The 24217-nt window shown below is 42.4% G+C and overlaps 1 long non-coding RNA gene and 1 pseudogene across 1 annotated transcript; both read right to left on the reverse strand.

Moving 5' to 3' along the window:
• Positions 1–6780: 6780 nt before the first annotated feature.
• On the reverse strand, positions 6781–23771 carry LOC135430053 (uncharacterized). Its single transcript, XR_010436527.1, has 2 exons — positions 23546–23771; positions 6781–7142 (listed from the first exon to the last, which is right to left on the reverse strand). It is a non-coding gene; the product is annotated as an uncharacterized LOC135430053 (long non-coding RNA).
• On the reverse strand, positions 11156–11583 carry LOC135430050 (small ribosomal subunit protein uS9-like; annotated as a pseudogene).
• Positions 23772–24217: the final 446 nt, after the last annotated feature.

Raw genomic sequence — 24217 nt, forward strand, 5'->3', positions numbered from 1 at the left:
TTTATGATATATTCTTAAATAATATAGCAAATTAAGATTATTTTTAATTTTACTTAAGAGCACTTTTTCCTACTTACACCCTTCTTCTTAGATGTAGGCTCTAATAGCGTCACTGACAAAATTAGCTGTGAAAAGGGGCACAGCTGGCCGGACTGGCAAATAAAACACCTCCATCGGTCGGTGATGCTATTAGAAATTTGTGTTCTCTATCTAGGCTTTTAGCATCTAAATTTCATAATTGTAAATATAATGTATTGAATAATTAGGAAGACACTCGTTTTGTCGACCACTAATAAATAAATAAATAAATAAAATAAAAAATAAAAAGCTCTAGCTCTAGCTCTCAGCGATTTGGGAAATTCCACCCATAATAGTGGTAAATTGGCGGATAACGTTTGTATGAAAGTGGTTGGTTAACCGTCCGATCAGTTTCAAAGTCATTTTCAAAGCTTTTTGAGAACATTTATTTTATAACATATGTACGTGCCACGGGCAAGGCCGGGTTGTACCCGCTAATAATAAATAATTCTGTCTTGCTTTAATAAATTTAAAACAATATGTTTTTGGATTGCAGTAAGGATTTATTAGGTGTGGGACATTACATTTTAAAGCATATTTTGAGAAAAAGTCTTATATAATAATTCAAAACCCTAATCTGTTCCCAATATTGTTGAACTTTAAATATATTTTGTTGCTAGTAATATATAATTTAGTTAAAATAATTTCCTAAATCAAATATTTTTATAAATATTCTATTATATAATAACATTGTCGGCTTCTGTTGTTCTTCCTCCATTTTTTATTTATATCGATAACTTATATGGCAAATTGTGTATATAACAGCGGACACTTACACATGCAGTTAGCTAGATATCAAGACCTGACAGACGCATATCCGCAAAGGTAGCAAATGTTTAGCATACCAAACGTCTTGCATTTAGCGATTTTGACACGTCATTGAGTTAGATGTCTCCTTGGAGAGCCCTGCGGCTTCAGGCAGGCAATTCATTTAAGCCCCAACAATTCAGTCTAGCAACACGGTGAACTCCCCAACAACTTTATATGTGAATTCCTTTTGGTAAGAGAGAAACCGTTCCCTATATTGTTGAATGCGAGTAATGTAAGGTAAAGTGGCATTTGACGGAATGTAAATGATATACATAGAATACTTAGTACCTCAACTACGGTGTCCCCCTTGAAATTTTGAAGCTTAATCCTCGCCGAGTATTGGCTTATTTTCTTACATTGTTTCAAAGCTCTACATAAGAACTTAATGAATATGTGTTTCAGCGATTTGGAAAACTCTACCCGCAACAGTGGTAAACAGGCGGAAATCGTTTGAGAGCATTTATTTTATACGTGCCACGGGGAAGGCCGGGTTATACCCGCTACTACTATTTATGTTATATACATATACCTATAAATATTTCGAGTAAGCAAAACTTTTTGCTGTGTTGTGCACTTAATTAGTCATGTTAATTAAAGCAAATTTAAATAAGTTTTGCCGCTCATTGAAAAATCGGCCTACAGAATAAAAAATCCAGTTACACATAAGATTGGAATATAAAGTGCATTTGAAAGCGCATTGCTAAGAGAATCCATTTGCAGTGGTCGTGTGGAAAAGATATTTTTTTAATTTTTCTGATTCTAGTTCTGATAACTCGTTTGCCTGCCGAGTATATCATACTAATTAATTATTTTATGGATTTCATTCAAGTTTTTAGAATAGAAAAAATGAAGAACGAGTGTGTGTGCAGGGTGTTTTCTGGGCGGACTTCGTCGACAGCAGTTTACAGGTAGAAGTTAAAAAAATTGTTTCTTTTAAGGTATACTCCTTCCCAAAATGAACAAGAGACATTGTTTTTGTTGCTATCTGTCCGATTGAATACAATTGAAAACAAACAAGGCGCTAGTCGGGTGTTTCCGACTAGGGGATACGCGCTACGAGTTCTTTTGCCTTGGCAGAAAAAATAAAAATAAAAAATCGTGGCATATATGTGCAAGTGGGTGATAGATTCTAATTGGGAACCGTATTTGTGCAAATGTCATTCACACAGCTGATGTTGGGATAGAATATATTTGTGTAAATGTATGTTTAAAGGAGAAGGAAGTTTCATCGACCGCATAAAGTATATTCATTCTTGATCAGCATCAATAGCCGCGGCGATTTAGCCAAGTACGTCTGTCCGTCCGGCTGTATGTATAAACGCAACGATCTCTGAACCTGTAAGAGCTAGAGACTTGAAATTTCGAACTTACGTACTTACTTACGTCCGCCAGGTGACCCAGCCCAAGATTCCGAAAATATATAACTTGGTGTTGGTAGAAAAGGGTCCAGGGAACCCCCGACTAGACCCCTTTACATGTTTTATGACAATAATTAAAACTGAATGAGTAAAATGAGTTTAAATGGCAGTACAGAAAACAATACAATCGCAATTGCAAGGCTGTTGATAATATTCAAAGCAGACGCGCATGAATGTGAGTGTGTACATGTATACAGAAATTCGTGGAATTGGTACTTGCTGCCGCTGATACAAGAAAAGTCTAAACACGTTTTCTTTAATAATTGTGTTTCTTAACTGATAGCTTAAAAATGAAAGATTTTTGATATATATAAACTATTCTAGAAGCTACATGTCAAGCTTGGTGGCTTGTTGAGTAGGGGCGGCGGAGGTTGAGTTGGTGGTAGCGGGGAGGTGGCGATAGCTATAAAATGAAAGATACTTTATATATATACTATTCTGGAAGCTACATGTCAAGTTTGGTGACTCTAGCACTTATTATTTATCAAAATTGCGCAAAAAACAGAATTTCGATATTTATCGATTACTTGGAAACGGGGCAAGTTATCGAATATCGGAAACAAACTCGATATGCGCGGGGACTAGGAGGACCTACAGCCAAAATTTCAAGTCTCTAGCTCTTATAGGCTCTGAGATCCTTGCGTACGAAAGGGCAGACGGACCGACAAATGGACACTATTAGATCGACTCGGCTATTGATGCTGATCACGAATATATATACTTTATTGGGTCGGAGATGCTTGCTTCTGCCTTTTGCCCATTTTGAATGGGTTCAGGGTATAAAAAAAACTAAAGAGCTCTTTGCCGTCAATATTGGCAAAGTCAAATAAGTAGTTGAATTATATGGAAATTTGCATGGGACCCCCGGTGGTGCTGCACAAGTACCAAGGGATTCCCCCGCTTGACGCCGTTTTCCGAGGCAATGGCAGATGTTATTCTTCTCAAGACCGAGGCCAAAAGCTACAAAGTAACAAAATTGGTCCTATTGGGTTGCTAAGTGCGAACCGTGCTCTTGGTGTTTCCCTTGTCTGGTCCGATGTCCACTGGTAGCGCCGACTAGCACGTCTAAATATTCACGATGCTCTGTGGCTACTGACGTAAGTCACTGCCCTGGCCAACAGAGCAGGCACGAAAACTGTGGTTCTAGGTCGCAACACTTTTGTTTAACGAACAACCCGATTCACAATTAGATTATTAGGTCCAGATACTATGTTGTCTTATGAGTATATTATTTGCAATTAAAACGTATATGAACTTCACTTGCACACGCTTCAATAATAAATGGCATGCTGTCCAGTAATTTTAGCCTTTACTACTTCCCAAAGAACAAAAAAAGTAAGAAGGCTTTCAAATGCTGTGCAATAAACGAAGAACTGGCTTCCAAGCAGTAATCAAACAAGAACCATATGAGAGAGGGAGATCTGATTAGTCAAGCTATTTTTAGGAAGCAGCTGATAAAAAAGCAGATTCGTTTGGAGATGGCAAAGCAGCCTCTATAAACACTGGAAGGCTCCCATGCTGGGGAGGAGGATTTACAAAGCGGCGCTTTATCATATTCATGGCAAATGCCTCAACCGATAACCAGCATACAGATAGGTGTATGTGAGAGTGTGTGTTTAACAAATCAATTTGCAGTACAAATTGACTAGGTTTATGCATTCAAAAATCATTTTTGGTTTGTGGAAATTGTATTGAATGGCCTTGTCAAAGTGTGTGCATGCATATGATCTATTCTATTTGCAGTGTGTGTGAGTGTGTGTGGTGACTGTATTTTGTAAGTGTGTACCCATTTCCAGCGAAGCTATCGAACAGTTGCATTTAATCGCCAAACCAAAATCGAACATCCTATAGACATTTCACATCCAAAGTACTTATTAGCAAATAGTCATTAGACATACACCTTTTCTCACCGCATTGCAAAGAAGGGCACGTCGTAGATTTAATACCCTTGCAGACCCAACCTTTTCATATTGCTCATAATGGTTTGCATGTATCTAAGAAGCACAGGGAAAATAATTAATGCCGAGTATGGTTAAGATATCTTGAAAAACAAAAAAGTTTTCCATACAGCAACTTAATCGACCGTTCCTATGGAAGCTATATGATGTTGTAGTCCGATGTAAATAACATTTTACATATACGTAGGGAACATAGTGAAACATATAAATGGCGAGTTTGGCAAGATATCTTGAAAAACAAAGGAGTTTCTGTTCCCTCTTTTCAATTAAATTTTTAAACCTGATTGATCTCGAAGTCGATCAACCGCAGCTTTTTCACTTGTTACCTGGATTATTGCACGGCTTGACTTTTTTTTAGATGGGCTCTCCTCTGGCAATTGAAGAACTTGGTTTCATGACAAAAAACAACAACAACAAAAAAGAGGACAGCAACCACTTCGACTAGGACTATGGTTCCTGTTTTTGGTTGTGGTTCTGACTCTGGCTATACCCCTGGCTCTGGCTCTGGGCTTCAGCTTAGTATATGCTTGCAGCAAGCACCTGGCTGGCAAATATTACTCTGGTCGCTTGCTTTGTTTACCGCTGCGGTGAGAACCGTTTCATCAACTTTTAAGTCTTGGTTTTGGTATGAGTTACGGAGGGGAACGTGCCTCGAAATCGTCTCCAGTTTCAACCACTGCATTGCAGCTATAAATTGTAACAAAGTTTTAGCAATTTGTGCAAGTTCTGCTGCAAGACGCATCACCGAAAACAATGTGGACGGCACAAAATAAATGCCCTTGCATGTTTAAGCTAAATCGTACAACGAAAAACCGTCGTATTTGTTGCTGCCATGAACTTCGTCCTGATTTCCGCACATCGCATACCACCCACCTCAGCCAGTTCAGCTCATCTATTTGTGGAAGTTATATGCATTTATATTGGAAATCGTTAGAAATAATGGCCAACATATAAAGCTCAAGCATTTTCTTAAAAGAAACGAAGGAGACACGCGAAATGCTAAAAACACTATAAAAGCTTCACACATTAGCCAAACTGCAAACAAGATTTTATCAGAAATAAATACGTCAGTTACTGAAATCTGAACAGCTGTTTATAAATGATATGTAGCCAAATAAAGCCAGCTTCTGAAAATCATAAATTCAAATATAAATAAATATTATTTTTGTAACAAATTCCCTTCATCGGGCAATTACACAAATTAGTGAGCAATGTAAAAAATCCATTTAATTCAATCAAATAAATAGTTAACAAGTAAGAGGTTCTAGTCGGGAGCTCCAGACTAGGAGATACCTTGAACCCTCTTCTTCCGACAGGTGATAGGTATAAAATGTAAGATACTTGATACATATATACTATCCTAGAAGCTACATGTCAAGTTTGGTGACTCCAGCTCATATAATTGCCGAAATTGCTCATAAAACAGGATTTCGATATCGATTCTTATCGATCACTTGGAAACGGGGTAAGTTATCGAATATTGGAATCAAACTCGATCTGCGCGGGCACTAGGAGGACCTACAGCCAAAATTTCAAGTCTCCAGCTCTTATATGTACTGAGATCCTTGCGTTCATACATACGGACAGACAGACGGACGAACATGGCTAGATCGACTCGGCTGTTGATGCTGATCAAGAATATATATACTTTATGCGGTCGGAGGTGCTTTCTTCTGCCTGTTACATACATTTGTACAAATACATTATAGCCTTTTTACCTACTTTTAATGGGTTCAGGGTATAAAAAGACACATGTCACATATAAATAGTGCGACCACAATGCATGACAAAATACGAAAACTAAATAAGAGAACTCTACGCGAAAATTCCCGACTAAGAAATATAATGCAAATTCAAATTCTCTGTGAGATGCTAAGTAAAACTAGTCTGCAAATATTCATTGAATGAAAGGAAAAGAGTAAAGCTATAAATAGCTAATGTATTCTTTTTGGCTAGACAATATATTGACTCAAACTCGTCGTATTTATTAAAAAAAATTTATGAATTTTATAATTCAATTAGAGCAGGGTACAAGAAAGAACTTGAATGCAATAACATCGCTTTTAATATAATTAGCAATAAATAATCCTTAGGATCACAATTTATATATATGTGTATAAACATAAAATAAATGCAATGGAAGAACAGCTATACAAGCCGCTCGCTTACTGTTCCCGCAGACACACAGACAGCAGGCGAAGAGCGACACACCTCCAAATCGAGAAATTCTACAACTGTCATTGTCCACTTTGGCTGCCAACAAATAATATTATCATAGCATATAGTACTTTTGGAGGTAAAAGTGCGGTGAAATTATTTGCAATACAATGTGTGTGAGCGCATACCAGTCACTGTGTGTAAGTGTATATATTGCGTGCTTATTTGTTACAACAATTATCAGAATTAATTAAATTCAATGTACATTCCCGGCAGCGAAGTCGAAATAGGAATATAATTCAGTACAGGCTGTCAGGACACACACACGCACACCCACATACCCACAAAACACCCGTCAGTAGCTGTCAAAGTGACCAATTTATTTAATACAAAAGCATCGCTGGCTTGTTTTTTTTCCTTGACAAATGGAAATCAATCACAATCTTCGCAGGCAATCAATTGGTTGGTCCATGGTCTGAGCATACCCTGCTTGGGCCATCTCTATCACAGCGATTTGACGGATCATTGGAATTAATCCACTCGTATTGAAACACATAGAATCGGTCCTTCGCGGACCAAACTCGCCATAAGGCGGCATTTCGTTTTATCTGTCCGGGTACATTCTCATTTTCTTAAATTAGAATACTTGTTTTGTTTTTAGATAGATCGTCATTTGCGGTTTTATCCTTTGGCGCATCCTTCTTTTAAGAGGCAGGGTACTCTGTTCAAAAGAAAGCAAACAGAACAATTTGGAATAGCTTACAATTTTCCCTAAAAACCTAATAAACTTTATTAAATAACAAATTTCGTTACTATTGTATTATATTTATGTTAAAATAATATATTAAACATTAATACTTATATTTAAATTGTGTTAAAAATATGAATACAAAAACAAAATAAAAAAAGTAAGAGGTTCTAGTCGGGAGCTCCCAACTAGAGGATACCCTGAACCCTCTTCTTCCAACACCAAATGCAGCTCGAGCTACGCGCTCGTTTGTGTAAGTAACAAGTAAGAGGTTCGAGTCGGGAGCTCCCGACATAACATACATTTGCACAAGTACATTATACCCGTTTTACCCAATTTCAATGGGTTCAGGGTATTAAAACGCAATAAAAAGGAAGGTACTATTTATAAAAAGACTAGCGGGTATAACCCGGCCTTGCCCGTGGCACGTATGTTATAAAATCAAATAAAATCAAATCAGGTAACTCAAAACAAACAAATGAATTTGAATATAGATCTTTGAAAATTAGTTTGGGGCCGATCGGATGGTAAACAAAAAACTTTCATACAACCGTTTTCCGCCAATTTACCACTGTTGCGGGTGGAATTTTCCAAATCGTCGAAATACGTATTCATTAAGTTCTTATTGAGAGCTTTTAAAATAAGTTTGAAGCAAATCGGACTCAACTTAAAACTTCGCACAAAAAATCTTTAAATCGCATTCCCCACGAAGAAGTTTGAATTCTGCGAAAAGTGTGAAAAACGTCTCAAATGATTTTTCTAATAGATCTCTGGAAATGAATTTGAGTGCGAAACGTCACCCACCAAATCTTTGACCTCCATTTCCACCAAGGAGGAATGGATTTTTCAAAAAGTGTGAAACACCCCTTAAATGAATTTAAACATAGATCTTTAAATATGAATTTGGGACCGATCGGATGGTAAACAAAAAACGTTCATACAACCTTTTTCCGCCAATTTACCACTGTTGCGGGTGGAATTTTCCAAATCGCTGAAATACGTACTTATTAAGTTCTTATAAAGAGCTTTAAAAATAAGTTTGAAGCAAATCGGACACAATTTAAAACGCCGCCCAAAAAATCTTTAAATCGCATTCTCCCCGAAGAAGTTTGAATTCTGCGAAAAGTGAGAAACACGTCTCAAATGATTTTTCTAATAGATCTCTGGAAATGAATTTGAGCGCGAAACGTCACCCACCAAATCTTTGACCTCCATTTCCACCAAGGAGGGAGTGGGTTTTCCGAAAAGTGCGAAACACCCCTCAAATGAATTTGAACAAAGATCTTTGAGAATAAGTTTGGGGCTGATCGGATGGTAAACAAAAAAGTTACATACAAACGTTTTTCGCGATTTTTCCACACTTGCGGGTGGAATTTCCCAAAACCCCGTCTTAACGTGCACCTTCATCACATAAGGTAACTACAGTGAAAATTTCAGCTTCCTAGCTCTTACGGTTTGGGCTGTGCGTTGATCACCAATCAGTCAGTCAGTCAGTCAGTCAGTCAGTCAGTCAATCAGTCAGTCAGTCAGTCAGAACAAACAGTTTTATTTATAGAGATTATTAAGAATAAACGTAGCTGTTAAAAATTGTATATTATTTTTCAATTAATATTGTGAGAACTAACAAATAAATATTATAATTTGTGAGGCGGTTATTTGAGTCAGCCACCCCACAGTTCTGGATTCACGGAAAGGAGCCGTTATGTTGTCATAATCGAATCTATTTTGTTAGTTTATAAGTATTAAAATAAGATCTTAGTTAAGTAAGAGGCAAGGAGCCAGCAGTTTTATAGGCTTTGTTAATTGTAAGAATTATTAGAATAAGAGAGAATCAAACTAAAGGCAAGGAGCCGTTAAGTTTATATCATGCGTATTAACAGAACAAGTGCATAGTTAAGGGCATAGCTAATAATATAAGTTTAAATTTAACCGCCGGCCGCCGGAGCAACTGTGCGTTGCCGATCGGTTACTCAACACCGTCTCGAGAGCGCAGCTTCAATTCGTCGGCGAAGAGCGAAAGTTCCGAGGCGAAGTTGCGAAAGCACACGGCGAAGTTGAGCGGACGAGGCAAGCACATGGCTCGCTTGCTAGCGTGCCGGCACTTTTGAGCGAGCATTAAAGTAAGTGGAGGTGTGGAACAGAAGGCAGAGGCGAAAGTGTGCGCAGCGGAGCGCTAGGGCTCCGAACAGTGCGACAGGGCTTTAACTTAGGGAAATTGTGTAAGATAGTAAACAATTAGTGAATATGAAAAAATGAAATTAGCAAGGAAAGTCGGTTAATTCGTTTGTTTTCGATTAATACTAACTTCGGACCCCGAAGTTAACCAGTATTCAGCATAACCTCTTCTCATAACCAACCCGGCCGTGCATGTGTGAATCAGGGCTTAGCCCGCCGATCGCGTGAGCAATCCCGGTCGTGTGTGTGTGTGAGTTGAGGCTTAGTCTGCTGACCGCGTGAGAAATCCCGGACGTGTGTATGCATCTCCTTCCCTATCCTATGAAAGTAGTAGGAGTCATAGTTTGTTTGAAGCACCTCCTCCCCCTTCTAGACCCTCCATCCCAGCATACTAACAAATGTCTCGTAGAATGCTGGTCCTGGTAAGACTGAGAATTGTACCCCGGCCAGTAGCTTCCTTACAAGTGGCGCCCGAGCAGGGACCTAGGAGGCGTTTAGGGGGGCGTATCATGTTTGCGGATTAAAGCCCCGCAAGTATGCCCAAATAGGTGTTTTCAAAAAAAAATAGGGAAGTTGCATGTAGGGTATTTTTAGTCGGGCATATCCTAGAGAGTATGTACCCTAGCAGAGGAGTAGGGAAAAATAAGGCGTCACACATGGGTGAAATTGCAAATCTAGGGTATTAGGTAGTCAGGCATACCCTAACAAGGGCATTTTCATACCCGGTGTCGGACAATAAAATGAGCACCTGCAAGATTTAGGCGACAAAATATGTGCAAATCGAGCACAAAAGGCAGACAACGGAAAGATAACGGGCGGCCAAAAAGGTACAGCGCGCGCGCCAGCCGGGCGACATCGAGACCACGCTTGCACTCGTGTGCACAAACGCGAGGCGCAGTCGACGACGGCGTCGAAATTTGGGCTCGGCCTGCCGAGTTAGAGTCTCAGTATGCCAAAACGTTGGAGCCGCCATCCTGGGGCGTCTTATCCGACGTTGGCGGACGGCCACGTCAGAAATCGGAGCCCGATCTGAGGAGCTCACAACTGTACGAGCTTCCGACTCCTAGCTTAGCCGTCACGGGTGTAGCGGACGCTCATGAAGTTAGAAGAGAGAGCACCCGCCGAACAACAGCGATCGACGCGGAGATTGTGTCGCCGAGTTGTGTTCCCCATCCTGCCAAATACTCAGTCGGATGGCAGGCCGCACGTAAACGTCCCGGAACAAGTTAGGAAGTGGGGCATGAGGTATGATGGCCGCTCCGACCCCCTTGGGTTCTTGGAGGACCTAGAGGAGCGGGCCATCACATATGGCATTGCCCTCGATCGTATGCCCAGGACAATGAGATTTTCTGCGACGTCAAGATTTCTCCACCCTGTCCCAGCTGACCCAGCTGGCTGTGGAGTATGAGACAGTCATAAGGCAGAGGGTAGAATACTCAGGAAATAGATCAGGGAGTCAAGTAGCCACGAGTTCGAGTAGCACAGCCCCCGGAGCGACACCTTAACCCATTTCGGTCTACTCCCATCGGATCCGGAGCGGCCGGTGTGGATAAACGGGTCTCCACCCCGCCAGCCACGGCCCCTGAGGAAGTTGCCCATCAGATGATGAGCCAAGAGGCCGGAAATGGGTATGATCCGCGGCGAGCGTGTCGTAGGTGCGCACAGGAGGGGCACTTTGTCAGGGAATGTCCCAACCCACCCGTCTTGTTCTGCTGGGTATGCGGGAACCGAGGTAGGAGTAGCCAGGATTTATAAGTTAATTATTCCGTTTATTCACATGCTTCTAACATTGAAGAGGAAACGCGCAAATGTTTTCAAGTTGAACAAAATATCTAATCCAAATTGAAAATCAGCAGAAAGCTTAATGGTACGACTTCTGGTAACGAGCACGGGCACCGGGACCACCGAACTTCTTGGGCTCGCAGCGACGTGGGTCGCCAACCAGCAGGGTTCTGTCTTACTGGACCAGAAAGTCTTTGATCTCCTTCTTGGATGCCTCATCGACGTATTTCTGATAGAACGCAACTAGGGCCTTGGAAATTGCCTGGCGGATGGCGTAGATCTGGGCGACATGACCACCACCAGGAGCCCCGGCCAGGAGCGGGTCGGCGCCGATACACAAGGGACCCGATAATAGGACACCCACTGAAGGTGGAAGGTGGCTTCATGAGTGAAGACTGCGTACATTGTGGTGGGACGTCGGCCTAGCGGGGAAGGTGATTAGCATGTTGATGGTCATCATGCCCTCGATGTTAGACTACGTTATCCTGGGAATGGATTTCTTGGGTGCAATGGGCACTACCATACGCTGCGGCAAGGTGGAACTGGCCCTAGAGACGGTTACGACACCGATCACGGAATCTGAAACAAGGGAAAAGCCGAAAGAGGGTCTCACGTGTCAGGAAGCGGAAGAGCCTGCTCCGCAACCAGCGGAAAGGATACCAAGAGGGAACCGAAGTAAGGCCTCCCAGGTCAGGAAAAGATAGCACCTGCTCGGCAACCGATGGAAAAGGCCAAGAAAGAGGAAGCGAGAGAGAAGCCTCAGTCGGGATTGGGCGGAGAGTTTGAGGAGCCCAAGAGGCGGCGTGTAGAGCTGCACAGGCAGGTCTACGCCGGTCATGGAGGCGGCACGGCAGACATGTGCCAGAGAACAGAGGGATCAGGAGCCATGCTAAGGGTCCACGCGGACGCAGGGGATCGAGAATAGCTGCCCGAGTGCAGCAAGAATGAAGTTTCATCTGAAGTCGACGTGATACCTGGAGGAGGCGAGACGCAAGGGGAGTCCAACGTCGAAAAGGCAGAGTGGCCAGCGGATCTGGATCCGGAATTGAGGGAGTTCCTGGAGTCAGAACTGGCACTCTTCGAGGAGCTTCAGGGAGTCTCTCATTTCGCGGAGCACGGGATCTGGCTGAAGGATGACAAGCCGCTAAAGCAGAGGTATTACCCGAAGAATCCGGCCATGCAGAGGGTGATTGACAAACGGAAGGATGAGCTGATCCAAGCAGGTGCCATCGAGCCGTCGCGTAGTCCACACAGCGCCCTAATCGTCTTAGTCAAGAAGAAGACTGGCGTGTGGCGCATGTGCATCGACTACCGACAACTCAATGCGCATTCCATTCCGGATGCTTATCCCGTGCCTTGGAACGGTTGCGTCACGCTCGGTTCATCTCCATTCTGGATTTGAAACACGGGTAGTGGCATATACCGATGGCAGCCGATAGCCGGGAATGCACGGAATTCACAGTCCCCGAGAGAGGTCTTTTCCAATGGCGGGTGATGCCATTTGGTCTACATTCGGCGTGTGCGACCTTTCAGCGAGCCTTGGACATGGTAATAGGGCCGGAGAAGGAGCCAAATGCTTTCGCCTACCTAGACGATATCGTGGCGATAGGGGCGACAAATGAGCAACACGTAGAGAATTTGAGAGAGGTATTCCGCCGGCTGAGGGCGGCCAATCTCAGGCTGAATAGGAAGAAGTGCAGCTTCTTCAGAGAAAGGTTGGTCTATCTGTGGCATGTTATTTGTGGAGAAGGGATACGTACCGATCCGGAGAAAGTGGTGGCGATACGTAACCTGAGGGCCCCGACTAATTGTAAGGAGTTGCGGCAGTGTCTTAGGATGGCGTCATGGTACAGGCGTTTCGTTCCCAACTTTGCGGCTCATGTACAGCCGCTGACGGCGCTCTTACAGAAGGGGCGAAAATGGTCGAAACATGGCAACACAATGCTACTGGTGTTCCATGATGCTTTTTCGAAATGGGTGGAACTGGACCCTCTCAGGAGAGCCATGGCGGCGCATTTGCAGACAGCGTTTCGAGAGAGGATTTTGAGTAGGTTCGGGGTGCCCAAAAAGTTCGTATGCGACAGCGGGGTACAATTTACAAGCCGGAGCTTCAAGGCTTTTCTGGAGTCGCTGGGAGTAGAGGTCCAGTATACCGCCCCGTACTGTCCAGAAGAGAATCCTTCCGAGAGGACCAACAGGACCGTGAAGGCCATGATAGCGCAATTTATCGAAGGCCATCAGAATTCGTGGGGCGAGCTCTTGCCGGAAATATCGCTAGCGTTCAGCACAAGTGTGGCGGACTCGACGGGACTCCCGCTTTCCTGATGCAAGGGAGGGAGCCGCGGCTGCCCGCAGCCCTGTACGATCAGGTTACTCTGGGGTCCGCAACTAGTGCGTTCGACTCTCGGACGAAGGCGGATAGGTTAAAAGAAATTTTTGATATCGTCCACAGTAATCTCCAGCGTGCATCAAAAGACCAGGGCCGACATTACAACTTGCGGAGACGAGAGTGGCGGCCTTCGTTGGACTCGATGGTCCTACTACGACAGCACCAGCTGTCTAACGCCGCTGAGGGCTTCGCTGCGAAATTGGCACCCAAATTCGATGGCCCCTACCGGGTCAACAAGTTCGTGTCACCTAACCTTGTGCGCCTAGTGAGGCCAGGCGAACGGAAGGCGAGGATGGCCAATATTTCGCAGCTGAAGCCGTTCTACCAAGAGACGAAGAGGACGCAGCAAGACCTATGGACGCCCACGAGTAGGCGAAGAGTGAGAGCGGCACCCGTCGCCCGACGTTACCACTATACTAAAGTTAAGAGTAGATTAACAGTTAAGTTAAGAGTAGCATAATCAGAATAGGCTTAGTAGAATGTGAGCCGCACTGTGAGGATAGAATATTAACAATTAAGTAATGGATAAGTTACCGTATAAGCTAAATTCACAGATGGACCCCGAAACCATTTCAATTTCGTCAGACGAGGACGCCAGAAGCGGGGATGCGGAGCCTTTCCCCAGACCCGGCGCCGGAGGCCGCCAGCGCGACCCTCGCCAGGGTCGCGAGTTTTACAGAGAAAGACAGCAGGAGGAGCCGCCGCGCCACTTCCGTCATACAGTGTATTCCCGGCGGGCCAATGTCGCGGAACGTTTGGACGGAATGGACATGCTGATGTCCATCAAGGTGACGACCAAGGTCGTCGAGGCCCTATTTGCGCGGAATGCGCCACCGTACGCGGAAAAGCCCCCGTCCCCCGCTGGCATTACCGTCGTCAATGTCGCCTGAAAAGACAGCCCCAACAGTAACAGACGAGACGAACGACCCTGCGGACGAGGAGGAACATCGGCCGCTCGAGACGGGCGAACACACGCCAGCAATGTCTGAATCTTCGACGATGGAGTCGGCAAAAACGGAAAGTTCCTCGTCGGTCCCTATAGCCAAGTCGTCACCAGCAAAGGCAACACGCGGCACATCGATAATCGGCACGGAAGGCGACAAGCTCCGCCGCAGCCCGGACACCGGCGAGGACAGAGACCAGCCGGCGGCGAAGCCTAAGGCAACATACGAGCCAGTGTCGGAGGACGAGCCTGAAGAGCCGCTATTCCGCCGCCGCCTCGCGACACACCGGCTGGAGGTAGACCCGAGCAGTCAGTTTCCGCGGATAACCCTGCGATATCTAACGAAGATCCAGGAAGAGGGAAGTGAACCCCGTTCCGGCCGTCCAAAACGTGGAGGAGCGAGCACGGGAGAAGGTCATGGCGGAAAACGTCGCCGGAGCCGCCACCGTCGACCACCGGCCACCCGAGGCAAGCGCCGTCGAAGCGGAGGTCAACGGTAGCCCAGCGTCGAGGGTACGCTGATGCCGGTGCCCAAGAAGCCTCGTTAACGACCCGAGACATCGGTGAAGCCGCAGCTACGCGTGCCGCATTCGCCCCGCGAGCGCCAAGAGGGTCCTTCCCATAGGTGGGTATTCCGAGCCTCTGACCGTCTGTCAGATGGTCATGGAGGACCAGCGGGCCCAAGCTGAGGACACGATGCCTCCTCTGGTGCCCATAAAACGCACGGAGGCACCCGGCATTACATGCCGGAAGGAAATGGAGGAGACCTGGATCGGCCGGGAAGACGAGATGCCGCCGTTAGTGCCCGTTGCACGCACGGAGGCATCCGATGCCGTTCGCCGGGCGGAAACGGAAGAGGCGTGGTCCGAGGACGCAGAAAAAACACTCCCGGCTCTGACCACCAAGCCAAGGGGAATGATCACCGCTTCACCCACTGGTGCCACCGCGACCCCCACCGATAGCGAGCTGTGGGGGGACAGCGAGGACCTGTTCGATGGGATCGACGGGTGGGACACCAGCCTGGAGACGGTGCTCGACGAAGAAGCGGGCCTGAGCTCGGAGGCAGGTCCACTCACAACTGGACCCGAGGCTGCGCCGAGGGGCCCCACGCCAACTGAGACACTCCAGAAACCGGTTGAGCACCCAGTTACAGATTTCACTCCCTGGGGATGGAAGGTGATTCCCCAAGGGACGTCCCTATCAGCGCACATGGTGGACCTTATCGAGGGAGAAGCCAGGATCCGCCGAGTACGATGCCGTCGAACCCGGTTCCGCATGACGGAAGGAGACTGCTGTACAGCGTCACGTGAGGTGACGTGACCGTCAACTGCTCGAAGTAAGGGGGGCGTGTGAGGCGGCTAGTTGAGTCAGCCACCCCTCAGTTCTGGATCCACGGAAAGGAGCCGTTATGTTGTCATAATCGAATTTATTTTGTTAGTTTATAAGTATTAAAATAAGATCTTAGTTAAGTAAGAGGCAAGGAGCCAGCAGTTTTATAAGCTTTGTTAATTGTAAGAATTATTAGAATAAGAGAGAATCAAACTAAAGGCAAGGAGCCGTTAAGTTTATATCATGCGTATTAACAAAACAAGTGCATAGTTAAGGGCATAGCTAATAATATAAGTTTGAATTTAACCGCCGGCCGCCGGAGCAACCGTGCGTTGCCGATCGGTTACTCAACACCGTCTCGAGAGCGCAGCTTAAATTCGGCGGCGAAGAGCGAAAGTTCCGATGCGAAGTGGCGAAAGCTCGCGGCGAAGTTGATCGGCCGAGGCAAGCGCATGGCTCGCTTGCGAACGTGCCGGCACTTTTGGAGCGAGCATCACAGTAGGTAGACGTGTGTAGCACGCCATTACTCAATAGCCACACCAATAATTAAGCCTTAATGAAAAAAAAGCGAATTGAAATAGCAGCACAGAAAACAATACAATCGCAATTGCAATGATGTTGATAGAATTCAAAGCAGACACGCATGAATGTGTGTGTGTACATGTATACAGAAGTTCTTGGAATTTGCGCTTGCTGCTGCACGTGTTTGCAGGCCAAAACACATTTTCTTTCGTGTTTCTTAACCGATCTTAATGCAATTTTCAGTAGTAGATCTTATCGTACTATAAAATATTCGTGTATTCTCAAAATGACAATTGCACTTAAATTGTGGCTTAATTAGATAGGCAGTACAAGTTGGCTTACTAACATGATTTATAGCTTTGCTGTGGTAGCGGGGAGGTGGCGATAGGTATAAAATGCAAGATACTTGATATATACATATATACGGTTCTAGAAGCAACATGTCAAGTATGGTGACTCAATTATTTCTCTTATTATTTACCAAAATTGCTCAAAAAACAGGATTTCGATATCGATTTTTATCGATTTCTTGGAAACGTTGTTTATCAAGTATCGGAATTAAACTCGATCTGCGCGGGCATTAGGAGGACATACAGCTAAAATTTCAAGTCTCTAGCTCTTATAGGTTCTGATATCCTTGCGTCCATACATACGGTCGGACGGACAGACTGACAGACAGACAGACGGGCATGGCTAGATCGACTCGGCTATTGTTGCTGATCAAGAATTCATACACTTTATGGGGTCGGAGATGCTTCCTTCTGCCTGTTACATACATTTGCACAAAAACAATATACCCTGTTTACCCATTCTTAATGGGTTCAGGGTACAAAAAGAAAGTTTCCTTGGCAGGGTTCGAACTCGCAACTGACCGTACTACTTACCGCCGCCTCTACTCAATAGCCAAGCCAATAATTGATATTCATCAGAAAAAAACGAATTAAAATAGCAGCTCAGAAAACAGTGCAGTGAAGATTCGTGTATTATCAACTGCATTTAAATTGAGGCTTATATTTGTGGGAAACATAAATTGATGTTTTTACTTGATTTATAGCTTTATTGTGGTAGCGGGGAGGTGGCGATAGGTATAAAATGAAAGATACTTGATATATATTCACTTTTCAAGAAGCTACATGTCAAGTTTGGTGACTCTAGCTTTATTATATACCAAAATTGCTCAACAGAACCTGAACCCATTAAAGATGGGTAAACAGGGTATATTGTATTTGTGCAAATGTATGTAACAGGCAGAAGGAAGCATCTCCGACCAGATAAAGTATATGTATATATATTCTTGATCAGCTGTAATATGTTTAAATTATTACATCACTTGTAATATGTTTAATATGTTACTGAAGTAAAAGAGTTCGACCCGTTTGCACGTCAGTGCAGTTTGACTTGTATATTCTCAATGCATTCATTCTTATTCTTAATTGTTCACTTAGCCTACATATATTCTTATGCTGTTATTGGTTAATAGCTACAAAGAGAGGGGAGAGTGAGTAGCTAGCATATGCCTGTATTAGTGAGCATATATATTGCTCATCCATCCTTTTCCCGTGACCCTCCGGTCCCTTCGATAAAAGGTACCGTTACTTCCGCAAAAAACTAGCTTCGTATTTCGACCTTGTGTCTATTCATTATCAGAAGGTCAGAGGCCTCATTTCTAAGATAAAAAATCTTTTCATGGCTTGATTGACATGGTTTGACTCAGCCATTTCCTATTTTGTTTTAATTGTCGTTAAAGCCAGTCAGAACCATTCTTTTTTACTACGCCTACTGACGCTGAGAATGTCTCAGTTAAGGTGACTTCTTCTATATGTGATATATGTATATAATACATGCTCCTATGCTCCTCTTTCTTCCTAAATAAAATTTATATTCAACATATTACTTATATTAAAGAAGTTTCTTCACACGTGCGTGATATTGACTTATATGTACTAGACTTTTCCTAATTTCAAATCAATTCAATTTCTAATCATTTGAATAGAACACTTGACCTTGTATTTGTTAACGATTACCTTACTGCTAACGTGTCCAGGTCCCCTCCTTTGTCTCTTCCAGAGGACGTATATCATTCTAAATAAGAGGTTGCAATGTTCAATTGCAATCCTCTGAATTCTCATTCATCAGCTACCAATAAGCCCCGCAGTTGCTTTCGGTTTTTTGTATGAGTCGGTTGACATAAATACTGCTATTAATTTTTTTTAACACCCTGAACTCTATCTTAGATGTTTGTATTCACAATTCAATCCCTTAGACCGCTTCTTCAAAGCCACCCTTATTTACTCGCAGACTATCAAACTTAAAAAATATAAAATCGAAATATTTTAAAGTTTAATAAGTCTGGTTAGAGTACTGACTTGGCTAAATATTCCATAGACAAGTCGAACTTATTTTTTCTGAATTCTGAATGCTATGAGAATTATATAACTCGTTGCAAAAGGCAATTTGCTCAAAATCCAAAACAGTTTTACAATTTTGTAAACTTGAAGCGTAAATCTTTAAGTCTGAAATCTTTTTTTTCTCTCGGGATGGATAAAGCTAGCAAATGATTCCGATTCTGCTTACCTCTTTGCTAATTTTTTCCAATCAACCTACTCTTAAGTCTGTCCTAATAATAATTCTTACCATTACAATATTACTTCATCCGGCTCTATACCAGCTCCTATTATTTCCCAATCCTCTCTCCTTTCTGCTATAAATTCTTAAAAATCTTCTTACTCTCCTGGGCCTGAAAATATTCCGTGTTGTCTACTCACGGAGTGTAGTTCTTCCCTTCTTCGTCCATTGCTTAAGCTTTTCAATCTATCCCTTTAAACTGCTGTCTTTCCATCTCTTTGGAAATAATCTTATATCATTCCTCTCCACAAGAAAGGTGGAATGTCTGATATACAAAATTACAAAACTGTCCGATATCCCCAAATATCTTGAAAAACTAATCACTTTGAACTTGCAGCATTTCTGCAAATCAATTGTCTCCCCTGTTCAACATAGATTCGTAAAGAATGGGTCCTTCCTTGGTAAATTATGCTTTTCTTACTAAAATGCAAACTAACGTCATTTACACTGAGTTCAGTAAGGCGTTTGACTCTGTGCACCATGATATTTTACTTCTTAAGCTTGACCGATTAGGATTCCCTCCAAAGAGTAATGCTGAGGCAGACTACCTCTAAACAGGTTCAGGTTACTTCTGGTACTCCTCATGGTAGTCATCATGGTCCTTTACTCTTTACTCTTTTTATATATGATCTCCCCTCGGTTATATTACATGCCCGGGTACTTATGTATACAGACGATGTGAAACTTATTCTATCATACACTAATCTCCTACACCATTCTCGTCTACAAGATAATTTTAACGCGATGCAACTTTGGGGTTCGGTCAATCAATTGCATCGTATGTTTATGACCTTTAATCGTACTACACCCTATCTTGTTAGTTATACAATTGACAATACTCCATTGCAACGTATACTAACAGTTAAGGATCTAGGCGTTCATTTTGATACTAAACTCAGCTTCAATCTGCAAAAGGTGTACTTGGATCCATTTATAGATGGTCGGATTAGTTTAGCCCCATCCTTGAATACTGCTCTTGCATTTGGTCTCCGCAGTATAAGTATAACCGCAATAGCCAGTATAGTATTGAATCTGTTCAGAAGCAATTTCTGTTTTTTGCCTTACGAGGTTTAAATAGGGATCCCAATCTTCGGCTGCCATCCTACTCCAGCAGGCTGCTTCTTCTTAATCTTCCGTCGTTAACCAACCGTACGACAATCTTCGGTGTTGTCTTCATACATAGGTTGATTGTTGGCGACATAGATTCCCCTTTTCTGTTAGGGCGTCTTTAATTCTCTATTCCGTCCAGACCTACCGGGAATTATCGCACTTCACACCTACACAATAGATTACGCTATGCACAATTCTTTTCGTGTACTACGTTAAAATTACAATACTTTGTATCACGTTTTCTCCACCGAATTTCCTCTACCCCTTATTAAATCGTTGCTTTCAGGATAACTACGGGAACTCACTGACCATTCCCAGCTATGAGCACGGGCATACATAGCTTGCCGGACAGGGTATGTCTTTTCCCCCAATGGGTCAGTGATTTCCTATCACTATCTCTTTATCCTATCTACTTAACACTCTATATATCTAGTATAAATTTCTTTACTTTAATCATAACTTCTTTCTTTACTTTTTTCTATGTGGTGTATTTTCTTAAATAATATAGTAATTTAAGATTATATTTAATTTTTACTTAAGAACATTATTTTCTCTACTAACACCCTTCTTCTTAGCTGTAGGCTCTTATAGCGTCACTGACAAAATTGGCTGTGAAAAGGGGCAAGCTGGTCGGACGGGCAAATAATTAAAGTAATATATTATTAGGGTCTTTTATAATAATGCATGTATTAAATAATGTATTACTTTATTGTACACGACGATCGCACACAAAAAGCCTTAAGCTGTGACGTCACATGCGCAACAGAAAGTTGCAATCTTCTCAAATTCATATGCTTCCCTTGGCTTGGAAAACACACACATGCATATTTTTTGCCAATGTGTGTGAGATGAGACACACATGCCAACAACTATTTGGCGTGTCGAGGCATTGATACCCTTATTTATAGAAATGGTATAGAATGTTTAGAGAAAACAATTATTATTGATTGTACTAATAGTTGCACACTAAATACGAAATTATATATTTCTCAGAGATTAGATAAAAATGTGTATATGAGAAGGTTATTTAGTTACAGAACTTATGAATAGTTAAAATACCCTATTTTGAGAAAGGGTGCCTTGCTGATCGAAAAATGAAAAATTATAAAATCTGCCTGGCTGCTTGCAAGTTGAAAGCGAGTGGAGAAGAAGAAGACATGACTTTGCGAATTAAAGGCATAGCAGTGCTTCGAAGCCACAACAATGAGTTAGAAGAGTGTAGAAGCGTAGATCATAGGCTGTAGCTTCAAACCAAAAAGGGATAGCAGGGACAGAATTTGGGGTGTGCTTTTTTCATTGTCGAGTCGTTTGTTTTGATTATGGTTGGTTGTTGGTTCATATGGGAAATGTTCTGAAGTTGTATTTGATTTTTGGGCAACGGCAGAAGTGGCTGTAGACAGCCTGGTGTTGTGCTTGCAATTTTTCATTGAGTAATACTCAATTGAGTTTGCAACCTTGCTATCGCTCGTGAACTGTTTCGAAAAAGAGCTTTTGATCCAAAAGCCTCGATAATAATACTCGATACAATTAGTAGATATCAATAAGTGTTGAGCAACTCTATTAAATTTTAGCTTATACAATCGGCTTCATTATTTTTTAACAATTTTATATTCGAGTTTTCTTGTTTACTGTGGGAACCTATTTTGCTTAAAATAAAATAAACAAGTAAGAGGTTCTAGTCGGGAGCTCCCGACTAGGGGATACTCTGAACCCTCTTATTCCAACCCCAAATGCAGCTCGCGTTACACGCACGTTTGCTTATGTAATAAAAGTAAATTAAAAAAAAAAGTTCCCTTGGCGAACTCGCAACTGATCGCGCTACTTTTCGACGCTTCTACGCAGTACCACTAACCAAATAACATATAGACCGGACAAACCGTACTTTTGATGGTGACATTCGTTATTTTTGCGGCTGGTCCAAACTCGCCTTCGTTTTTGTTCGGGTTCGAGACATGCCCGCATGCTCTCAGAGCAAGAGAGTAAAAATACATATGCCCTGTGTCGTGGAACGGCAACGCTGTCTTTTTACTCGCTCACTCTACAAGAAACTGCTTTGGCTTACTGCCTGCCTGTCCGATGCAAATATGACAATATTTTGGGATTTCTGAATTTCGAGCTCTACACACACACACACACAGACACAAATGTGTGTGATTGGGCAGATCATGGGCGCAAACGAAAATATCATTTTTGGCCAGCGGTTGTCGCGCACCCTTCTTTTTATGATTTTGGGTTACACATTTCTGAAAATGTTACATTTTTGAAAATGTGTAAATTTGCCCCGAACAGTTCGTGTTTTGTGCGATGATTTATCGAGTTTTCTATCGATTTCTGAAAAATGTGAATGTGTTCATTACCATAAACAGCTGATATTGCAACGAAGGCAAGCGGTAACTTTAAATTATAATTTTAAATTTTAATAATCCCCACAGTTTTTAACATTTAAAGTTGGCCAAATCCCGCAAAGAGTCCATTAAATCGATCCCCTACTTTGGGGCCGTATTATTTGACTTTTGGAAGGAAATCTTTGCGGCGCTTGTGTAAATTAAGGCAACTCGATCAGCTGTTTATTTTAATAAGCGGTGGAGCACCAATATGTGAAACTTCAAAATGTGACATTTCTTAAGCCTAGTGGAGAAAGGCTATTACTCTCTTTGGGCAAAACTAAAAGGTCGCAAACACTTATGGGAATCACTCGAATTCCAAATTCATGTTTCGATTATTCTAACATATTAAGCATCTACATATTGTATGGTTAGTGGTTATGGGTATAAATATATTGTACCTCGAGAATCTTTAAATTTGATAAGTTTTTTTATAAAAATAACTAGAAAAATATGTTGCAGACTCTTGGGGCACATATTTAACGTATTAGAATAAAGCGAAAAGAAAATATTACCTAACCTGGAGATCGACAAGAGTTGAAGATAATACATTTTCAACGAACGATGCTGATCCTCAGTACTTGGCAGCCATAAACCGTGCACAATGAATCATAATAAATAACAATATTTTACACATAATAACTAATCAAACAAGGAGAAAACTGGCGAAGAGCAGGCATAACAACAAGAGCACCTCCATGTTTCACTGTGATTCAAATGATAAAGACATGCCACAAAAAGGTTGCCGCCTAACAACAAAATGTCTCGCCACAAAAAACAATTAAAACTGGGAAACAAAGCAAAAAACCAAAACACTAAACAGACCAATATGTGAAGCACGCCTTAACTTCAAACCTAACAAGATAAATCCCCTTTCCAGCTAGAAAAAAGAACATAAGTTAAAAACACTGTCCCAGGTTCCACTTTGTGTTCAGTCAAAGAATTTGCTTGAATTAACCTTGAATAATGAGCTGTTTTCACTTTTAAGGTAAGTGTCTCCTGTTCTCTCTGCATGAGTATCTGTGCTGTGTGACGCAGCGACAACCGGAAACGGAAACGGCGGTACTGCGCGTGAGGTGAGGCTCGTGTAATCACCAAAAGGAAATATTGAAGTTACCGTGATGACCTTAATGGCGCAAATTTCGTCAACATTATATTGTGAGCTTTTATGGACTTGATCCACTACCCAAGGAATTGAACCGCTACTAAGTCCTCTATCTATGTTTTACGTAGATACCAACAACAACAACAGATACCGCACATCATAATGCTTATTTTTTGCCTAATTTAAGGAACCAAATAAGAATAAATTTAAAACGTTTACTAAAAATGTTTTTGCTATAAATTGTACTTGCTTTGAATCAAAAGCATCCTTTGCGAGATAAAAAAATTGCCAAAATCTGTGATATCACAGTGACCTGAATCAAAGTCAGCTGGTTACCAACACGACCTTTGCGGATGCTGGTAATTGGCTCAAATGTCTCCTTGTACAACAGTATGTGTGTGTGTGTGCATGCGTATAAGCTTTGCATATCAACACCCAATAAACACTAAATAAACAACATGGAGCGAGAATACCACTGTGACTGGAATCAGAGCATTGGGGTGACAACAAATACCACTCAATCAATATATGAGTTCATCATACGCCACGTATACAATGTACATAATAATACAAATAAAGTAAAAATAGCAAAAGATTAAGAAATACATTCAAAAGTAAAACAGGCAATCAACATTCGTTTTTTGACTTCTTCGCTTTTCGTATTTTGCTTGCTGGCTACACTTG

The sequence above is a fragment of the Drosophila montana genome, unplaced genomic scaffold (assembly GCF_035044405.1).
Source record: "Drosophila montana isolate Dmon_TW-CO22-7 unplaced genomic scaffold, ASM3504440v1 contig_2844_1, whole genome shotgun sequence".
In the NCBI taxonomy this organism is placed as follows: domain Eukaryota; kingdom Metazoa; phylum Arthropoda; class Insecta; order Diptera; family Drosophilidae; genus Drosophila; species Drosophila montana.